The sequence below is a fragment of the Lepidochelys kempii genome, chromosome 8 (assembly GCF_965140285.1).
Source record: "Lepidochelys kempii isolate rLepKem1 chromosome 8, rLepKem1.hap1, whole genome shotgun sequence".
In the NCBI taxonomy this organism is placed as follows: domain Eukaryota; kingdom Metazoa; phylum Chordata; order Testudines; family Cheloniidae; genus Lepidochelys; species Lepidochelys kempii.
Genome location: NC_136387.1, coordinates 55432274 through 55452274, shown reverse-complemented (window position 1 = coordinate 55452274; position 20001 = coordinate 55432274). Strand labels below are relative to the sequence as shown.

The following is a 20001-nucleotide window of genomic DNA, read 5'->3' as shown; positions in this document are numbered from 1 at the left end:
CTTTAGATTGCAACCGTCTTGGAGCAGGAAATCATCTTCCATGAGCATTTGGAAAGTGGCTACCCACACATAGCAGGCAGGCACTATTGTAAAATAACAATATTCTGAGCATCTAAGGGATGAATACCGGACAGAAGAAGAAAGAGAGAAAACCAACACTGGGGAACAAATGAAGACAAGAGAACAGAGAGGAAACACAGCTTCAGCATGATATAAATGTTTCAGAGACTTGAAAAGTAGATAGAACAAGAATCAATAGGCTAACATGTTGAACAAAAACATTGCAGTTCACGGTTGGAACATTTACAATCTTTTTAATTTTGATTCTTAACATATAGGGATTGTGGAAAACCCCTGTCCTACACTGACTTTTCTATTTTCCTTTTCTTCTTCCTGGTTCAAAGTCAATCATATTGCCCATTAATTGAGTATAAGATCTGCCCTCATTACTTCCTGGGCAGATCGCTACTTTGATGCTCTCTTTTGGAAAGAAAAAAAAAAAGGGCAAAGGCCAGTGGATAGCACGAATTTAATTAGTATTGTTAGTAGTATTTATATAGCACCAAAAATATGCTAAGTGCTTTACAGACAGAGTAAAACAAGTTCCTGACCCAGAGAGCTCCAGGAAAAGAAGGAAGCATTTTATCTTTATTATTTTAAATCTCTGCCTTTCCTCCCCCACCTTTAAATTAACTCTTGACTAAGTCTTGTGATATCCATGTAAGCCACACCTGTCTGCTGATATACAAACCTTATCCTTTCATTTTTGTTATCAGTATTTTCTAGTTTTGTTTTTTGACACCACATTTTCTCTTTCGTTCACCACCTCATAGCACCCCTTACCTATCAACTGTTTAACCCTTTACTGTCCATTTCTGACTAACAGCTAACCCGATACCTTCCTTTCTTCTCATTTAATAAGCTCACAACCAGCTACGCCCACCCTCTGCCTTACTACACTGCAACCTGCCTCTCAAATTCCTTTAAAAGAAAAGGAGTACTTGTGGCACCTTAGAGACTAACCAATTTATTTGCGCATAAGCTTTCGTGAGCTACAGCTCACTTCATCGGATGCAGTTTCCACAGTATGCATCCGATGAAGTGAGCTGTAGCTCACGAAAGCTTATGCGCAAATAAATTGGTTAGTCTCTAAGGTGCCACAAGTACTCCTTTTCTTTTTGCGAATACAGACTAACATGGCTGTTACTCTGAAACCTGTCAAATTCCTTTGCACATTGCCAACCCCTGGGGCTACTGTGGTAGAGATGGGGTGGCTATAGCTGCTGCTCCGTCAATCCTTGCTCAAGGGTGGAGGAATAGTTAGTTAGCTGTTCTGGTCCACATGACAGTGCTGGGAGAATGCCTCTCAGGAGGCCTGATGTCCACAATGTTTTGTTCTGCTGAGCACCCTGCTGGTTTACCATCCCCAACCACTGCTCTGAATCCCTTTTCCCTTGGAGCAGCAGAGAAACATATAAACTCCCCTCCCTCCCTAATCCAGATGGTGTGGGCTCTTGCCCATACTGTGGAATGAGGTAGGGGTATGAGAGCAGGTCTGGAGCCATTATGTCAGGTGCCACAGCCCACCTGGGACCATGTGAACACCTACACCACCTGAACAGCATGCCCACAAGACTGAGGGGGAAGTATTTTTGGTAAAGAAACATAATTTTCCCCCTTCTAAGATATTGTTATAGAACTGTTTTTTTAAAAAAGGCTTTTAAAGGTATGGTAAATCCCTGTGATAGGCTCTTTATTCAAAACCCAGTTTTGGTAAACTAAACTTCTTTACTTACCAAAATACTGTTTTTGGAGTGACAAGAAGTTTCTATATCCAATTACATAAAGAATTCTATTAAAAGAGTCTACATTTTTTGCAAAAACTTTAAAGAGGCCATTTTCCAATTTTCCATTCAAAAACTTTCAACAAGCTGTACCACTAGAGACCGTTCAAGATTTGCTCTTCTATGTTCAGCAACCAGTCACACTGCTCTGTAAAAGTTATTTTTAAACGGATGACCAGAACAATGTTTTTACAGTAGAATGATTTTTACAATAGCTTTCTTATTGTTTTCCAAAAGATTTCTGCTATATTTGTAAGTATCATGTTTTTCCTTCTATTATTTCCCTCCCTACCATATGCTTCTAGGCTGTTTCAGTCTTGCCTCATTTCCTTTTTCACTTGCTCTTCCTCCTCTACTTTCTCCTCCCTTCCCCTCCAAATTAACTGTAAAATTGTATTCCTCCTAAGTATTTCTGTTATAGATCTAACACAATGTCAGTTAGTGTACAGGATAAACAGCAGGAGGACTGTTAAAGATAGCTGCATGCAGCATAACTGGAGATTAAGTAACAGTAAGGGAAGAGACAGAAAATGTAGAACCCCAGACGCCCACCATATTCCTTTTTTCCCCCAACTTTGACCTAGTTTGTCTTTGCTGAGCACCTCACCAGTCAAATTTACTGAACTTACTGGCCAACCGCAAGGAAGGTCTAAATTTCTGTCAGTAACCTGGCATGTGACCTGAAGGAGCCCTAACACTTTATACTACTTCAAGGATGAAAGTAATTCCCCTTCTCTGTTTTCCATCCACTCTTACTTAGCACGCATTTAGAGGCACAAAATCAGTGGCACATCCTTATGATCACAAAGGCCCACGTGCCCCTTCCAGAAACTACTGCACTTTTTTCCTTGACTCTGAGACTATAGTCCCCCAGAGAGAATGCAAGAAGCATTCACTCCCATCCCAGCTCTGTTTGCAGCTTCATGATATGTTATCGACACCAATTGTAACTTCTAGCCTTTGACTCTGTTTGCGCCAAGCAGCACGCTCACACCCACTTTAACAAACTACCCTCAGGCTTTTCAAGCAATACAAAACTTTCTTTAGGCAACTTCATGAGAGTCTAGTGGTGGCTGAAGAGAGAAAGAGGAGGAACTGAGAGATTACAGAGCAAGTGTGGAAAAGGATAAGCAGCTGCACAGGTGAAAAAGCTAATAGGTTGGTAATCAACTCTAAGAATTAGTAAACAAACATAAGCAGGGCAGAGTAATTCATTAGGTAGAACCATCAAAAGAAAACCAAGTCTTTCAGGTCTTCTGTGTTCTATTCTACTGAAACCAAAATAGAACTGGCCTTACATTGCCAGAAATCCCTAGCCTGGTCCTCCTCGTTACAAAACATTCTTCTGTCTCCCAAGCAGCGACTTTGATAGTCTTGTATTCCTCCTGGTGAACCTGATTTGCCTGCAATCTCCAGCCCTGATTTATCCTCCCCCTAAGCTTTTGTGCATGGGAAAGGAACTACCCTGGAGCTAATCCTTTTTTTTTTTTTTTTTTTTTGTAAGTGACCATATTGTGCGTCTCCCTCTTCTCGCAGGAACTGGGATACAGTTTGATCATTGCCAATAAAAACTTTCCTTTGGCTGTTTCAATCAAAACACCACTAGGGGAGGGAAGCACCTCTGCCCCTCCCAAAAAAACCTCCTCTATTTCTGCTCCATTTAGATTAAGGAATAAATATGGGAACACAAATATATCCTTTTTTGCACAAATATATCACTATTCTAGGTCAGTCTTAACAGCAGCTCTGGGTGGGGGTTATTCTCCACTGTAACCCACTCATATAACTCCCATTAACATTACTGTAATAGAATTCTACAGCAACAAAGGAAGAAATTATTCTCCTCTATCACAGCAGTGACTGGCATCATTGAATACGGTGATAAAATGGAAGGAAAACTGCACCTGTTAGGGCTCCAATTTTGTAAACATACATATGCTTAATTTTAAGCACACTGTTACTCCTGGGGGAATTCTGCGCCACTGCACATGCACAGAATTTATGTCCCCTGCAGATTTCTTTGCTTCCCCGCAGAAAAATGATTTTCTGATAGGGAAGCGAAGGGAAGCAACAAAAGCGGTCATGAGACCCTCCCCAGCAGTATGTTTTGGGAGCCTAAGTCAGTTGGCAGAGAGGTAAATCACTGTGGGGCAGTGGGAAGGACTGAGGAAGACCCAGGTGGTGGCTCCTGCTCTGTGCCAGGCTTAGATTCTAGTCCCAGCTGGGCTGGGGAGGATGGATCTTCCTCTTCCCCTGCACAGCATCCAGGGCCAGGACAGACCTACTCCCAGATTTCTCCCAAAGTTTCAGGAAGATCTGCACACTCCACCCCCTTGCCCCCGCACCCATTGCTCCTCAGCTGCAGGGGGAGGGATCACTGTACAGGGAGGTGCTCCCCCATCCGCCCAACCCCCGTGCATCCAGACACCCTCATACCCAGACCCTCTCACTGAGCCTCACCCCCCCCGCATCCAGAACCACCACCCCTTCCAAGTCCCACTCCCCTGCACCTGGACCACCCTGACAAGTCACTCACAGCCAGTTCCCCACCCCACTGAGATCCAACCAGCTTCACCTGGATCCCCACCCCACTGCGCCCCACTCCACCAACATCAGGACCCTTGTGCATCCAGATCCCCTCACACCTGGATTCCCCACTGAGCTGCCCGCACCCAGATTGCCCCACACAGAATCCTCTGAACCCACACCGAATCCTCTGAACCCATACCTGGATCCCCCCACACTAAGCCCCTCCATACTTGGATCCTGCTGGGCTGAGCCTGCCTGCCCACACCTGGTGCACCTGGCACAGAAGGGCAGGACCCTGGGGTGTTTCTCAGGCAAGACCAGTCCTTGCACTGTGTCAGGGTTGGGTGCAGCCTCACCGCTGAGTCCGTGTCCTGGGGGGAGCTGCAGAATGATCTCCCAACTCTGTGCAGCCAGTGGCCTATGCTCCCCAATGCCATACTGGAGTCTCCACATTTATTTGACAAATAAAATTTGCAGAATTTTTTATTTTTTGGCACAGAATACCCTCAGGAGTAGCACATGTGTTTGCAGGGTCAAGACAGACTGCTAATTCCCATTTGTGCCCTATAATATACCTATACCTTTTTATAGAGGGGGAAGAGAAGGAGAGGAGATAACACATTTGTACAACAAATATCTATCATTCTCCAATTTACCTTCAATAATCATGGGGAGCCCAGAGTTCCTTCTCCCTAGCCTCCAAGCTGAACAAATAGACTGTAATCAATCACTTCTCTAGATTATCAATCCATGAATTTATGACAGATGTTGACTTTTGTGTGTACTTCCTGGAACTGTAACATTTTACATACTCAAAACACTGTCACAAAGGTGTGTGCTGCCCATAGAGGGTAACATTCCTCAAGTTTAAAAACAGCAAGAACTTTAATCCACAGTTAAGGTTGAGAATGTATTCCTCTCCTGTGAAGTTAAATTCACTTACATGCACATCTGTGAATTTAGGCGAGGTTTTCAAAATTGCCTCAGGGAATTAGGCACCCAATCTCAATTGACTTGCAGTGGGATTTGGGCGCCTAGCTTTCCTAAGCCCCTTTGGAAATCCCAGCCTTCATCACTTAAATGTAAGGAAATTCTCAATTATGGTTCCAAAACCAGTCTTGAGGATCTCCCAAAATGATCCAAGGCTACTTTAGACAGTAAGGGCCAAATCCTGCAAACCTTGCTAAGGCAAAACTCCCACTGACTCAACAAGAGCTTTGCCTGAGGACTATAGTGTGCCTTGGCCTGTACAAAGAACTGAGGATCCTCTCCTATAGCCTTTCATGGACCACCTCGTTTTAGGTCAAGGCACACACAAGTGAGCCAGGCTACTCACCGGTTTACTCCCTTCATAGAGCAGGTGGGTGAGGAGTCATCTAGGAGGGGCAGAGAATGGGCAAAACCTTAGTTCCACTCCTTTAGCTACTCTGGTCAGAGCAGATGAGCCAGCATGGCATAGGTAATAATTTATTGCTACTACAGACCAGCAGTAAATTACTAGCTCCCAGAAGCAAAGAGGAAATTGGAGGAGTGTCTCTGAATCATCATGCCTCCTGACGCTATTCCTGGATGGTACAGTGCACGTTCTATTTCTTGCCCAGAGCTATGCCTAAGATCTACAATAAGGTCTGAGCCAAATCCTACAGTGTCATTCATGGTTGAAGTATTTTATTTACTCTGAACAAGAGTTTGTATATGTTCCTGAACTATGCTAAGTGTAACTGTCCTTTGAATTATTTGATTAACTGATGAGTCTATTTAACTACAAGAGTTACATAGCCTATGCAATGTTTTCTGACTTCTACAGAAGCTAGTAATTTGCAACTAGCAGAATCACTGTGCACTGACACCCAATCTTAATGGACCACAACACACATTATGTCAATTAATAATTGGAAAGCACTGTTATTTGTGTTACCTTAAACTCAAGACCCTTTACACATAGTAGAAATTTAACATCACAAGCCACCTCCTGAAAACTGTGAACCTCATCCATTGTTGTAAGGAGCGAGTCCACAATACTCCCAACAGTTACCCATAAGCAAAGTGAAAGAGTATTGATAACCAGCCACATTCTATGGAATAAGGCTAGGCAAGATGTAAACCTTGGAAAGTCAACCTCACCCTGGACTACTGCTGAATACGCAGTTTCCTGCTTTGTGAAACCATCCACAGAATAAGATGTGCAGCCCACTTCCCCAGTCATCTGCCCTTCAACCCTTTATCACACTAGCGACAAATATCTAAGCCTGTCTGCCTTGGTGCCAAACTTGTCTTCACCCACTCCCTGTACCGAGTGACAAGCTCCTTGCCTCCCAACCCCCTTTATAGTTACAACTCCCCTTCTTCCCACTAGCCACACACACACACGCACAAGTCCATAGCCTATATGTTCTATCTAGGTATTTAAATTAATCTGGGGTATCTGAGCACCTGTTGATATAGACCCCGTGCCCCTGCTGATCCTCAAGACTGGTTTTGGAACCATAATTGAGAATTTCCTTACATTTAAGTGATGAAGGCTGGGATTTCCAAAGGGGCTTAGGAAAGCTAGGCGCCCAAATCCCACTGCAAGTCAATTGAGATTGGGTGCTTAATTCCCTGAGGCAATTTTGAAAACCTCGCCTAAATTCACAGATGTGCATGCAAGTGAATTTAACTTCACAGGAGAGGAATACATTCTCAACCTTAACTGTGGATTAAAGTTCTTGCTGTTTTTAAACTTGAGGAATGTTACCCTCTATGGGCAGCACACACCTTTGTGACAGTGTTTTGAGTATGTAAAATGTTACAGTTCCAGGAAGTACACACAAAAGTCAGCTTCTATCATCGAGAAAAAAAATCATAATCTGCCCATCAGTCATGCGTCAGTCTTCATTGCTCTGTGACACTGACAGAGTATGACTGTTTGCGTTATTTGCAACAGATTCATTCCCTGTTGCTGACACCTTCGCCCAGTGCTGTACCATGGTCCTCTGCTAGAGAAAGCTGTTCCAGAACACTCAGACTGGCTGTTTCGCTTTTAAAAGCTTTCTGAGGATATTTCTGCAGACTGAAACATGACGATTTGAGATAAGGATCTGCAGCTTGCGGGATGGGGTGGGGGAATAGGGAAGGACTATCATGAACATCATTCCAAGTAAACCACTTTAATTAGGGTGAGAAAGGAAAGCTCCCCAAACATCAATTTGAGGGTTACTTAGTTTATCCCCTAAAGAATTTGAAACACAAAAGAAAGATGGGAAGCATCCAAAAATCAGGAAGAGCTTTTCATCTTGAAGATGTCTCTCTTCCTACACAACTGAGACAGAGGGGATGCAGTTTGAGCTGTTAGGTTTTTTGAATACTGAAAAAACAATGCTGTTGAACTGCTTGTTCATTAGGGGATTTTCAGGTTGGTTTCAGTATCACTAGAGTCAACTTTGATTTATAGATACCCACACCCAGAGTGTGCAATAAACTAAAAATATATGTTATAAGAAACAGGCAACATGCACAGTTAGATCCCAGAATGGAAACAAAGCCTGAAGGAAAAATATAATGCAGATAATACAAAAAATCCCCCTAAAACTGAGACTAGTCCTGAGCCTACCAGTAAAGAATGCACCTTAATGTACTTTCGTGATAACTGAGGGGGTGAGAATGTCATAGCTTCATGCCTGAACAAGGAAGGCCCTGCACTTCATCTTCTCAACACGATCTCTTTTGGAAAACACAGTAGCTCCAATTTGCCATTTTAGACTGCCACAAAAATAAAGAATCACATAAGAGAAAGCTGGTCCCAGCTGCTGCTATGGATGCCAGACTCTGCCAAATCTCCAATATCCACCAGACCTCAGCTACTGAGTTGTGCCTATCTACCAAGAGCAGTGTCAATGGAAGAGAAAGAACACCATCCTCAAGAACAGCACCGAGAGCACTCCTGAGCCATTTGCCTCTGCTCAACACCACAACACATAAACTAAGGGTCGCTGTCCATTCCTACTTCACAGGACTCCATGGAATTGAAGCTGTCCAGCAAGTGAAGTAGATACACCCAAATCTACTTTCAACATAAGACTGAGTCATGGCAAACTTTGCTGGCACATCAATGCTGCACAGAACCTGTATTTACTCTAACAGGCAGGTGAACACCAGATCTTACTAGCTTGTTCCCCTAATGGATATCAAGGATGGAGTGGTTGTTCAGCAAACCTTCAGGACATTTATATTCATCTTATTTTACCCAAATTTCACGCATCTGCACTTTTCTCCATTACTTTTATAGGTAGAGGTATCCTAAAAGTCAGTATCTGATATTTAGAACTTTTTCTAGCTGTTCATAGCAGTTAAAAGGAATTCTCATAGAAGAGTGAACCATGACAGGCCCAAATGCCCACTGGCTACACATCAACTTTCACATATCATCTAGAAGCACTGCAGTCACTGCAAAGGCTGTTGCTCCCATGAGAAAGGCAGCCAGGCTCTACCTCTTCTTTGCTAAAACAATTGCACTACCCAGTGTCCTTAATTGTGCGTACCCCCAAAATCCTGATTAGTGAGTAAGTCTAAAATTCAGAGGCCTGTTTGCCAAACATCCATCACTACTAAGAATTCAAAAATTGTTTTCATTTTATTATAAGGGACTTGGGAGGAGGCCAGGGTAGAAACCCAAGAACAAAAGTCCATGAGTTAAGGCCCTCTCCATTGATTTTCAGTGCATAAATCTGGAAAATTTGGGTAAATTTCCCCCCGTTTATTTATATCACATAAGCTGTCTAGAATTTTTTTATATTCTGATACATAGTTGGAATATAGTTATGCTTTATTTACTGGAATCAAGTGAATGAGGCTATGGCATTTATGTCATGTTTACAGATATGTTAAAGGGCTAAAATTCTGGTTAGTACCAAAGTGGTTCTGGCTCCTAACACACTCTTTTGGGAAAGTGCCCACTCGTATGTACAGACCCTGCAACATTTTGCCTATTAAATATATACTTCATAAGCCTCAGCACTCTACACCTCAATCTACAACTTCTTATAACTGGTGGAATAAATGATAAGCGACAGCCAAACCTAAGACTGCTCAAAGTAAGCTTACACAGAGGTCCTGATGTCTTCTACGCTCTGAGGACTTTTTCAAATATATTATTTGTTTTACAGAACAGGGCCCCATTGTGCTAGGTACTGTAGAGAACACATAATAGGAGATAATCCCTGCCACAAAGATCTTACAATTGAAATAGAGAAGGGAGACAAGGGTGGGAGGGGAAAGAGGCACAGAAGAGTGCAGTGACTTGTCCAAGGTCACATAGCAGATCAGTAGCCAAAATGGGATTAGAACTCACATCTCCTTACTTCTGCTCCATTGTCCCATACACTGGACCATGCTGCCTCCTTGTCAGGCCATCAGGCCATCAATATTCAGGTGAAACTATTTTGTAGCATCTTATCTTTATTCCAGAATTACTCTTCCTTAAGAACTACACTAGGCACACATGAGATGATAACAGATGCTGTTGGATTATTATTCTGTTTTACTGGAATCCATTAGATTTTAATATTTATGTATCACTGTCTCATCTAGCATCATTAATTAAGCTTCCCTGCTTTAATAACAAAGTAGAATATGCTTGCCCAAGCCTGGAAAATGCCTCTCACTTTAAATGTAATTTTAAGGAATTGCCACACACATTTGGGAAGCAGCAGTACTTTAAACCACAGTCATTCAGAAGTTTCAGGAGAAGGGGTGTTAAGTCACCCTATACAACTACTGCGGTTGCCACCAATTCCAAAGACTAATTTAAACCATCTCTGTCACCCAAGTGACCACTAAGACTCGCACAGTACTCCTGGATCATCAACAGGAAACCTCTTCAGTGGAAATTCTTCAAACCACAATTCCAAGGAATTGTTTTCAGAGGAATGTGGAATGTAAAATGAAACTTGGTAAGATACACATCTTCTCAGTATGATTTGAACATTAAGTTGAAACCTAAGACAAAGAATAATTCCAGGCACCATGCTGTTGGTTTTATTTGAAGGATGCTCTCCTTATTTGATTCTATGGTTCTTAACACAAAGCTCCTTAATGCAACTTTTCAATTCCATTCCCCACCCTCCTCACACATACATCCCTCAAGATGTTACACCAGATATCTTACTAAAACATACCTTGGCAGAAACTTCAAACAAAAACTGGACAAGTCCCTCTTTGGCATACAGCAGTTCTTGCATATTCTGGTTTTGGGTAAAAACCCACTGAAATCTATGTACAGGATAAACATGTTGCTACAGAAAACGCACTCCTTTATTTTTAGCATTTGTACATTTTCACTGAATAAAATAAGCCATGTACAAAGCTCATAATTGAGTGTTTCTTTGGTATTTGACTAAGTGTGGTGAAGAAAATACTGTAATACAAGTACTGTATATCAAAGTGACTAAGTTAGCTTTTTTACATAAACGCTAAGGCTTGTAATTTTCTGTCTGAGATATATCACTAAGTATTGTATTACCGATCATGCTACTGTTCTGTATAGAAATAAGAGGGAAAGTATTCTCCCAGCCCTCGGATACCACAGTGACAGGCACTTAAACTAGAAAGACGGAGTTTTGCATTCCAGATGGGGTTGTACCACATATTTTTAAGACAGCAAAACAAGAAAAATACGTTAGCATAATACAGTTGACACAGATCCACACCTGCAAGAAAATTTGCTTTTAAAATTACATCTGTATTATGGGGCTTTGGTATTGCACTACACATTGTCCCCTCTCAGAGGGCCCCACATCACGGGACAATATCACCCAATCCAGACAGTCCTCATCTATATTGCAATCTATTTCTAAAGGGCACCTGGTACACCACATAACCTTAACTGCACACACGACGACCCAATAATGCTATAATATATTTGCATGAATATTGTGGCACTCATTTATGTAGGACCACACATGTTGCATAGATGAGACACAACCAGGGAAGAATGAGGGGTCAGCCTTGTTTGAGTGCATAGTTGCTTTGGTGCGTTTATGTCCAAAATGTAATGCTGTTCCATTAACTTATGATAAAGGATGTTCAGGGGCATGGAGACAGTGACAACATGGGCTCTATCCTACCTCCACTGAAGTTGACGGCCAAACTCCCATTAACTTCAATGGGAGCAGACTGGGCCCCAGGTCAAGATGAAAATCAAAATGAAACTATGACTTGCATTGGCAACAATAAAATCATCCCATTCTCCCTGAAAAAGAAATGACACCATCACATAGGATAATAAGAGTTCTTGTATTCTTAGATTATAAGATCTTTGGAACAAGGACTACGTTTACCTTTTAATTTGTCCAGCACTTAACACAACAGGGTCCCCAAACCCAACTGAATGTTACTTAGCATCTAGAAACCACAGTCATGGATCATGACTCCACTGTGCTAGACACTGTACAAACACAAGGGAAAAAAAAGACATTCACTGCTCCAAACTACTGCAATGCCCGTAAGATAATTCATACTAAATAATGATTATAGCACCCCTCTTTTCCATTACATTAAGTTCAAGCTTCTTGGCCCCACCTTTCACATTTCTGTTCTTCCCTTCTTATCTGTTCTTATCTCTTATCAATTCCCAAACTCTGCTCCACCAATGATGCCAGGTTTGACTGTCCACTTCTCCCACAGACATCTTCACATCTTCTTTCACCCTGCTCCCAGGTATGGACCTTCCTCCCTAAACTGTTCCATAAGACCACTCCTTCAAATAGCTTCTCCAACCCCACTGCTTCTGCAACAACTACAAGAAACTGGCCAATTCATAATGTTGAGGGGTTGCCAGATACAGCTGATGTATATTAATTTTAAACAAAACCACACCTTTGATTGTATGATGCTTATCTTCTTAGGCCCTGATCCTGCACTGTGATCAGTATGTGCCCACATGGAGCCCCACTCAAGTCAATCAGACTCTACACAATTTCAGGGATCTGCTCACATGCAATAGCTTACACGGTTGGGGCCTTTGGAGCGGGCACTAACTCTACCTGGGAGCGTGGACAGTGCCAACACATTCAGTGCTACTGAAATATATATAATCAGTAATACTACAGAATGATAAAGGCATAGAAGTTTGTTCTAAATATGATCTTGAATATGCAACAATGTCCTTTTAAACATGTTTTTGTAAAGTATTTTCAACAATAAGATAAAGTACAGCACACGCCTCAAGTGTATTAATATTAATTCTAATCTATTGTGTTGTACTGAATTTGTTTACCTAAAGTTGAACAATCGCATCAACCTTTGTTAGTGTGATTGCACAACAAACTACATTAGACTTGAACAACTAAGCTGCTCGCTCTCTCTCTCTCTCTCTTTAGGAAAGATATACAGAAGTTGCTCACTTTTAGTAACACCATTATTTTAAATTCAGTATGCAACACATAGTGATATTACACAGAACAAAAGCAAAATCTTAGCACCACGTAAATGCTTTCATAACTATGTAGTGTACAAAATATGACACGGTGTGCAGATCCTGTGTAATAACCTCACACCCAGTATACACTGTAAGGCACAAGATAAAGCAGAATGTTTTCAACCACTGAACATTATTGCACAATAAAAGCACATCCTGTTGTATCTTGTTCCAACTATAATATGAAGTCAACTATACAACAATGATTTTCAAAATAAATGATTGCACATATAAAAACAAAATCCATAATTTACACATCATGTCAGCTAAAAATGTATCATTCATGTGTTTGACATCACAGCTGTAAATTACAGCTTTAACCATACCAATGCAAAATTCCTTTGGCTTTCTCACCCCAGAATGAGCATGACTGCCATTTCTGACACTTTTCATCCATGTCTGTGCCTTTTGGAAATAAACAGACACAGTAAATACCTCCCAAGATATACTCTATGTTTAAATGCTGTTCCATCAGTGGCACAGCAGTGGAAAGGTGTTTTGTTTTTTTTAATATCATAATGAAGTATTAATTAAAACAAACACCAAAACCGAAAGCAACGAACATAATTTGGGGTCCCCTAACACAAGAAAGTGCAATAGCAAGGCTATAGTGCTCTGGGCTTCTCGTTACCCCAAAAAAGAACAGGAGTACTTGTGGCACCTTAGAGACTAACAAATTTATTAGAGCATAAGCTTTCGTGGGCTACAGCCCGCTTCATCGGATGCATAGAATGGAACATATAGTAAGAAGATATATATACACATACAGAGAAGGTGGAAGTTGCCATACAAACTATAAGAGGCTAATTAATTAAGATGAGCTATTATCAGCAGGAGAAAAAAACTTTTGTAGTGATAATCAAGATGGCCCATTTAGACAGTTGACAAGAAGGTGTGAGGATACTTAATATGGGGAAATAGATTCAATATGTGTAATAACCCAGCCACTCCCAGTCTCTATTCAAACCCAAGTTTGTGGTATCTAGTTTGCATATTAATTCAAGCTCAGCAGTTGCTCATTGGAGTCTGTTTTTGAAGCTTTTCTGTTGCAAAATTGCCACCCTTAAGTCTTTTACTGAGTGGCCAGAGAGGTTGAAGTGTTCTCCTACCGGTTTTTGAATGTTATGATTCCTGATGTCAGATTTGTGTCCATTTATTCTTTTGCAAGGATAGGTTCCTGGGTTAGTGTTTTTGTTGTGTGGTTGCTGGTTTGCTTCAGGTTGGGGGGCTGTCTGTAAGCGAGGACTGGTCTGTCTCCCAAGAACTGTGAGAGTGAGGGATCATTTTTCAGGATAGGTTGTAAATCTTTGATGATGCGCTGGAGAGGTTTTAGTTGGGGGCTGAAGGTGAGAGCTAGTGGCATTCTGTTATTTTCTTTGTTGGGCCTGTCCTGTAGTAGGTGACTTCTGGGTACTCTTCTGGCTCTGTCAATCTATTTTTTCACACCAACCCAGGAACCTATCCTTGCAATAAAGCACGATGCCAACTCTGTCCACATATTTATTCAAGTGACACCATCATAGGACCTAATCACATTAGCCACGCCATCAGGGGCTCGTTCACCTGCACATCTAGCAATGTGATATATGCCATCATGTTCCAGCAATGCCCCTCTGCCATGTACATTGGCCAAACCGGACAGTCTCTACGCAAAAATCCAGCTGTTTGACTCAGTCTACTTTCTAATGCACAAACATTCACATAACAAAAGCCATCATCATGACTGACACCCTTATTGGCTGCCTCAGCAGAGAAGCAAAGCACTGGACAGACATAAGCAAACTACCCTCTAACCCAGTGGTTCTCAACCTATTTACCATCATGGACAACATATGCAGCTCTCTATGTGTTATGTGGGCTGCATCCACGTAATATATATACTACCTGTGTGGCCCAGAGGATGTCACACAGGCTGCAGCTATATGCTGATTGGGCCACAAGCAGCCCATGGGTTGAGAACCACTGCTCTAACCTGTATAGGTGATCCGTTTAACTATTGTTGGGGCTCCAAAGGAAATGTAGCTACCTGTAGCTCTGCCCCAGGCAAACTGACAAATATTCACTCCTACCAGCCTGCAGTCACCCATGCAGATAGTTACCGATTACTCTGCTGCCCCTAATATTTTGTTGCCCCAAGGGAACTGCCTTCTCTGCCTCTCTAGCAGAACCAACTCTATGGGGGGAATAAGGGAGAGGCTGCACTACTTCTGTCCATGTTGATCCCACTCTACAAATGAACAGAAAACTGTCTCCAAAATCATTAGCCAGCGCTAAACTCACCATTGCAATGTATATTATTATTAGGAGTCTGACATCACATCAGGGTAAGCACAGTCTGACATCTACAGTTAAGTCAGTGATGGTGTAAGTGCTGGCTACGTTACAGCCGTTGGATATTGCAATGCATATTCTGTTAAACACTAAAAATGATATTTTATGTAGGGCCTCTCCCTGGACATCCATTCCTTATGAGGATAAGAAATCTCCAGCCAGTTATTTATATTGTCTAACTCCTGTAATCTGAGAAAAATCCACACAACATTAGTGTCTTACTTTAGATATTAATGTCCACTTCTGCTGCATATGTTATGGCCAGCTAGCTCCTTTAAGAATGGGTTGTAAAGCAATCTAGGTTAAAAACGAACACAAAACCAGGAAAATGCAGAGGATGGGAACACCCAAACCCCTGAATCCTCTCTCTGGAGCAGGGGCACTTTGCGAACTGCAGAGGAGGAATGAAATCTATTCCACGTACAATAACCAGCCAGCCTACCTAGCAAGGACATGAATAATACATGGAAGGAAGAGGAATCTGAGGCACACAAATAAGCACATGAATAGGTCAGCCTTTGGGGGGAGGATGAGGCAAAGGGGGATCCCCCAGCTCCCGCACCCACAGGCAGCTGCAGGGAGCGGATTTGTCCTGGAAACTCGGCTTGGGGAAGTGGGCGGGTTCCACCGCTTCAGCTCGCAAAGGGCAGCGGCAAATGCGATGGCCAGGCCTCCGAGGGGCTGCAGGAGGCGGCGGAGGCAGCATCTCTGCCCCCTTCCCCAACCGCTCGGCACCCGGCGGCCGCTCCAGCGCCTTCCCGCTCCCCACCCGGCGGGCCTCCCCGCCAGGCTCCCGGGGGAGGCTTCGCCGCAACTAGCTCCCGACGCAGGGGAATGGGGAGACGGGGCAACACTCACCTCAGGGGCCGCCAAGCCCCTCCGCCTCCTGCCGGGTCGGCTCAAGCAGGTCCCCCAGTCCCAGGGCAGCGGGAGGGCCGGGCCGGGAGACGAGCGGCTCCAACTCCGGGAGACGGCTCCGTGGGGCGCTCCCGGAGGCGGCAGCGGAGCGGAGCGGCCTCTCCGGGCAGCAGGGGGAGGGACCGAGCGGGGAAGGGGCGGGATAGAGGGGGCGAGCTCCGCCCGGCCAGGCAGGGGCGGGCAGAGAGAGGGAATTAAGATATAGGGATGGAGGGAGAGGGAAGGGGCAGGCAGAGGCCTGGCTGAAGGAGAAGGGAGGATGGGGAGGTGGAGGGCAGAGTGGGAGAGCGAAACGGGGGGAAATGTGCTGGCTCCCCCCTTCTTCTCTTGCTTGCTGCCCTTTTGCCTCCTTCCCCTCTCCCTGGCTCCCTCCGTTCCCGCCCAGTATCTCCTCATGCCTCCGACCCTGGCTGTGCCCTGAGGCAGCCCAAGGGGGAATGGGGTGAACTAGGAACAAAGGCCGAGAACGTTCCAGAAGAACGTCCCGACGGGGGCAGATGGACGAGGCTGTGGCATGATCTCCCAAGGGGAATGGAAGGAGCCCCAGTGTCTGGGATGCTTCAAACTAGAGGGGACTCTGGAAAGCATACAGTGAGCACCAATCTTAACGCTAGCTGCAAAGAGATTAAACGACCTGAAAGGCAGTGTGGTCCAGTGACTAGGGCACTGAATTAGGACTCAAGAGATGGGGTGCTGGAATGAGGGGCACTGGGAGTGCAGTAGCAGCCCCTGACTTTAAGTGGTTTCTATCATATATGGGGTTTACAGTTTTGTTCAATGGCTTTCAGTACCCCCACTATAAAAATTGTTCCAATGCTGCTGAGACTGGGGATTTATTCCCTGCTCTGTTGGGTGACCTTGGGCAAGTCACTTCATCTCTCTGTGCCTGTGATTTCCTTCTCACCCTTTGTCTGTTTTGTCTCCTTCAACTGTAAACTTTTCAAGGGAGGGCCTCTCTTATTATATATATATATGTACAGTGCCTAACACAGTGGCTTTCCAGCTTTCCAGACTACTGTACCCCTTTCAGGAGTCTGATTTGTCTTGCATACCTGAAGTTTCAACTCACTTTAAAATGACTTGCTTACAAAATCAGACATAAAAATACAAAAATGTCACAGAACACTACGATTGAAAAATTGCTTACTTTCTCATTTTTACCATATAATTATAAAATAAATTGATTGGGATATAAATATCATACTTACATGTATATTATATACATAGTATATAGAGCAGTATAAACAAGTCATTGTCTGTATGAAATTGTAGTTTGTACTGAGTTGGCTAGTGCTTTTTCTATAGCCTGTTGTAAAACTAGGCAAATATCTAGATGAGTTGATGTACCTCATGGAAGACATCTGCTTGCCCTCAGGGCTACACGTATCCCTGGTTGAGAACCACTGGCCTAGCACACTGAGGCCTTGATCTCTGTGGAAGGTGTTTTGGTGATCATGAAATATAAACATTGCAGTAATGGACAAATAATGCTTCTTCGCCTTTGTAACTGGATAATAACGAAATTAGAGGAAGGAGAACATGTCAGCTGGACGTTGCTACTAAAATGATCAGCAGTGAATTACTATTAATAATTCTCAGTGCTTTTAATCTTCAGATGTCAAAACTCTCTGAAAGTGATGAAATTTCTACATGCAGTTGTCCTCTTCCTGAGTGGGGTAAACTTTAAGGAACACATGAGTGTGCTGTGCCCTCTACCCCATCAGATACCAGGACCAATTCACAGTCCTTGTCATAGTCTTTAAAGCTCTTATAATGGGCCTGAACCAGGTTACTTCAATGACTGCCTTGTCATTTGCAACCTTTCCTCCCTGAGACAACTGTGATCATCAGGGACAGAGATACTCCATTTGCCCACTATCCATTTCCGGCAGCGGCCGCGAGAGCAGGACGATGTTGGCCCATCTGCAGTGGATGATCGTTCGCAACAGCTCCAACTTCCTCCTCAAGCAGAACAAAGCAACCTACAGCACCGAGCCGAACAACCTGAAGGCCAGAAACTCCTTCCACTACAACAGGCTGATCCATCGCAAGACGGTCGGCGTGAAGCTCATGGCAGACGGGAAGGGGATTGTGGTGGAGCTGAAGAAACGGGCAGTCCAGCGCAAGCCAGCCACGTCCTATGAGAAGACGGCCATTAACAAGAACGCCCAGGCTACGCTCAACAGCCTGCGTCACATCATCCACAAGAACAGCTTCCGCAAGGATCTGTGCATGAGCGCCCTGCAGAGCCAGAAGCCGGTGGTGGTGAAGAAGAAGAGAACCTGGGCTACCAAGACAGCATGAATGGCTAGCATGTCCCAATAAAGGATTCAAACCGGGGGAGGCTGTCAGGAGCTAGAAGCAATGCATATCTGGTGGGAGGTCCTACATAGTGGAATGCTCTTTTGGCGAGTGCACTCTGATTTAACCATTTTTACAGTCCAATGCAAAACCCACTTTTTTACATTTGCAAAAGCCAGCCAGCAATAGGAGGGGTGATAGAGATTACATTAAAAAAAACAACACATGAAACATCAAGCAAAATCCAAATGATGAATCTCCAGAAAAGGGAAAGGAGTACTTGTGGCACCTTAGAGACTAACCAATTTATTAGAGCATAAGCTTTCGTGAGCTACAGCTCACTTCATCAGATGCATATCGTGGAAACTGCAGCAGACTTTATATATACACAGAGAATATGAACCAATACCTCCTCCCACCCCACTGTCCTGCTGGTAATAGCTTATCTAAAGTGATCATCAGGTGGGCCATTTCCAGCACAAATCCAGGTTTTCTCACCCTCCACCCCCCCCCACAAATTCACTCTCCTGCTGGTGATAGAGGAGAGTGAATTTGTGTGGGGGGGTAGAGGGTGAGAAAACCTGGATTTGTGCTGGAAATGGCCCACCTGATGATCACTTTAGATAAGCTATTACCAGCAGGACAGTGGGGTGGGAGGAGGTATTGGTTCATATTCTCTGTGTATATATAAAGTCTGCTGCAGTTTCCACGATATGCATCTGATGAAGTGAGCTGTAGCTCACGAAAGCTTATGCTCTAATAAATTGGTTAGTCTCTAAGGTGCCACAAGTACTCCTTTTCTTTTTGCGAATACAGACTAACACGGCTGTTACTCTGAAACCTGTCAGAAAAGGGAAATCAGAGTTCTTACCCTCTCTTAGTTGACTATGTTCAGCGCTTATATACTACAGTGATTGGTTCTCTGTAAATAGCTTAGATGGGGAAATGGCACTGTTATGTTTCAGAATCAAGGTTCTATTGAGATGAAAGGGGCAATTCATGACGCTCAGATTTAAACAGAACTTTTATAGACATATAGGCCCATCTATAATAGGCAAAAAGTAATTGCTATCAAATGTAGGGTGTAATACCTTCAACATACCTCACAGAGCAGTAAATATGTTAGAACCATTGATTAGTTGCATCACCACAGAGAAAATCATTAGCTCATATTCAGCCGCGACAGTGTATTGTTTTTCCCCTGCAGTGTGGACAGGAAGTCACAGGCATTGTAGTTGCACCTATACAACCAATCCTCCCAGGTTCCTTCCAGAGTGCTGCACTCCCTGATAGAATAATGGTGTATAGAGTGCACTGAGCACAGACATGCCAATATGGGTTTTCCAAAACCTGAGTTGCTGCACATACAAGCAGTACAACCAGCAATTTAATGTAATTACTGTCCCTGCAGTGGTGCACTTGCCTAATGTAAACAGGCCCAACAAGACTAAATGGCATTGATTCACACTTGGAGGGTTTTCTTTGCAGCAAGAAGGGCTACGGATTCAGTGATTTTTAAATTACAACAAATTCTACAGAAACTGCTGGGGACCACCAGAGAAGCACTGGAACAGCAACGTGACCTGATCCTGCTCACTTCCATCCCTGGGTTAGAAGGGAAGA

The 20001-nt window shown here is 43.5% G+C and overlaps 1 protein-coding gene and 1 pseudogene across 4 annotated transcripts in view; one reads left to right on the top strand and one right to left on the bottom strand.

Annotated features, from left to right (window-relative positions):
• The window catches only part of C8H1orf21 (chromosome 8 C1orf21 homolog), a 195609-nt gene extending 179408 nt beyond the window's left edge, over positions 1-16201 (bottom strand). For all 4 annotated transcript variants that reach the window (XM_073356659.1, XM_073356657.1, XM_073356656.1 and 1 more), the window contains exon 1: positions 16018-16201. The gene's annotated coding sequence lies outside the window, so the exon portion shown is untranslated. The remainder of the gene's footprint in view (positions 1-16017) is intronic.
• Positions 16202-17974: 1773 nt separating this feature from the next.
• LOC140916552 (large ribosomal subunit protein eL28 pseudogene) lies at positions 17975-18392 on the top strand (annotated as a pseudogene).
• The last annotated feature ends 1609 nt before the right edge of the window (positions 18393-20001 follow it).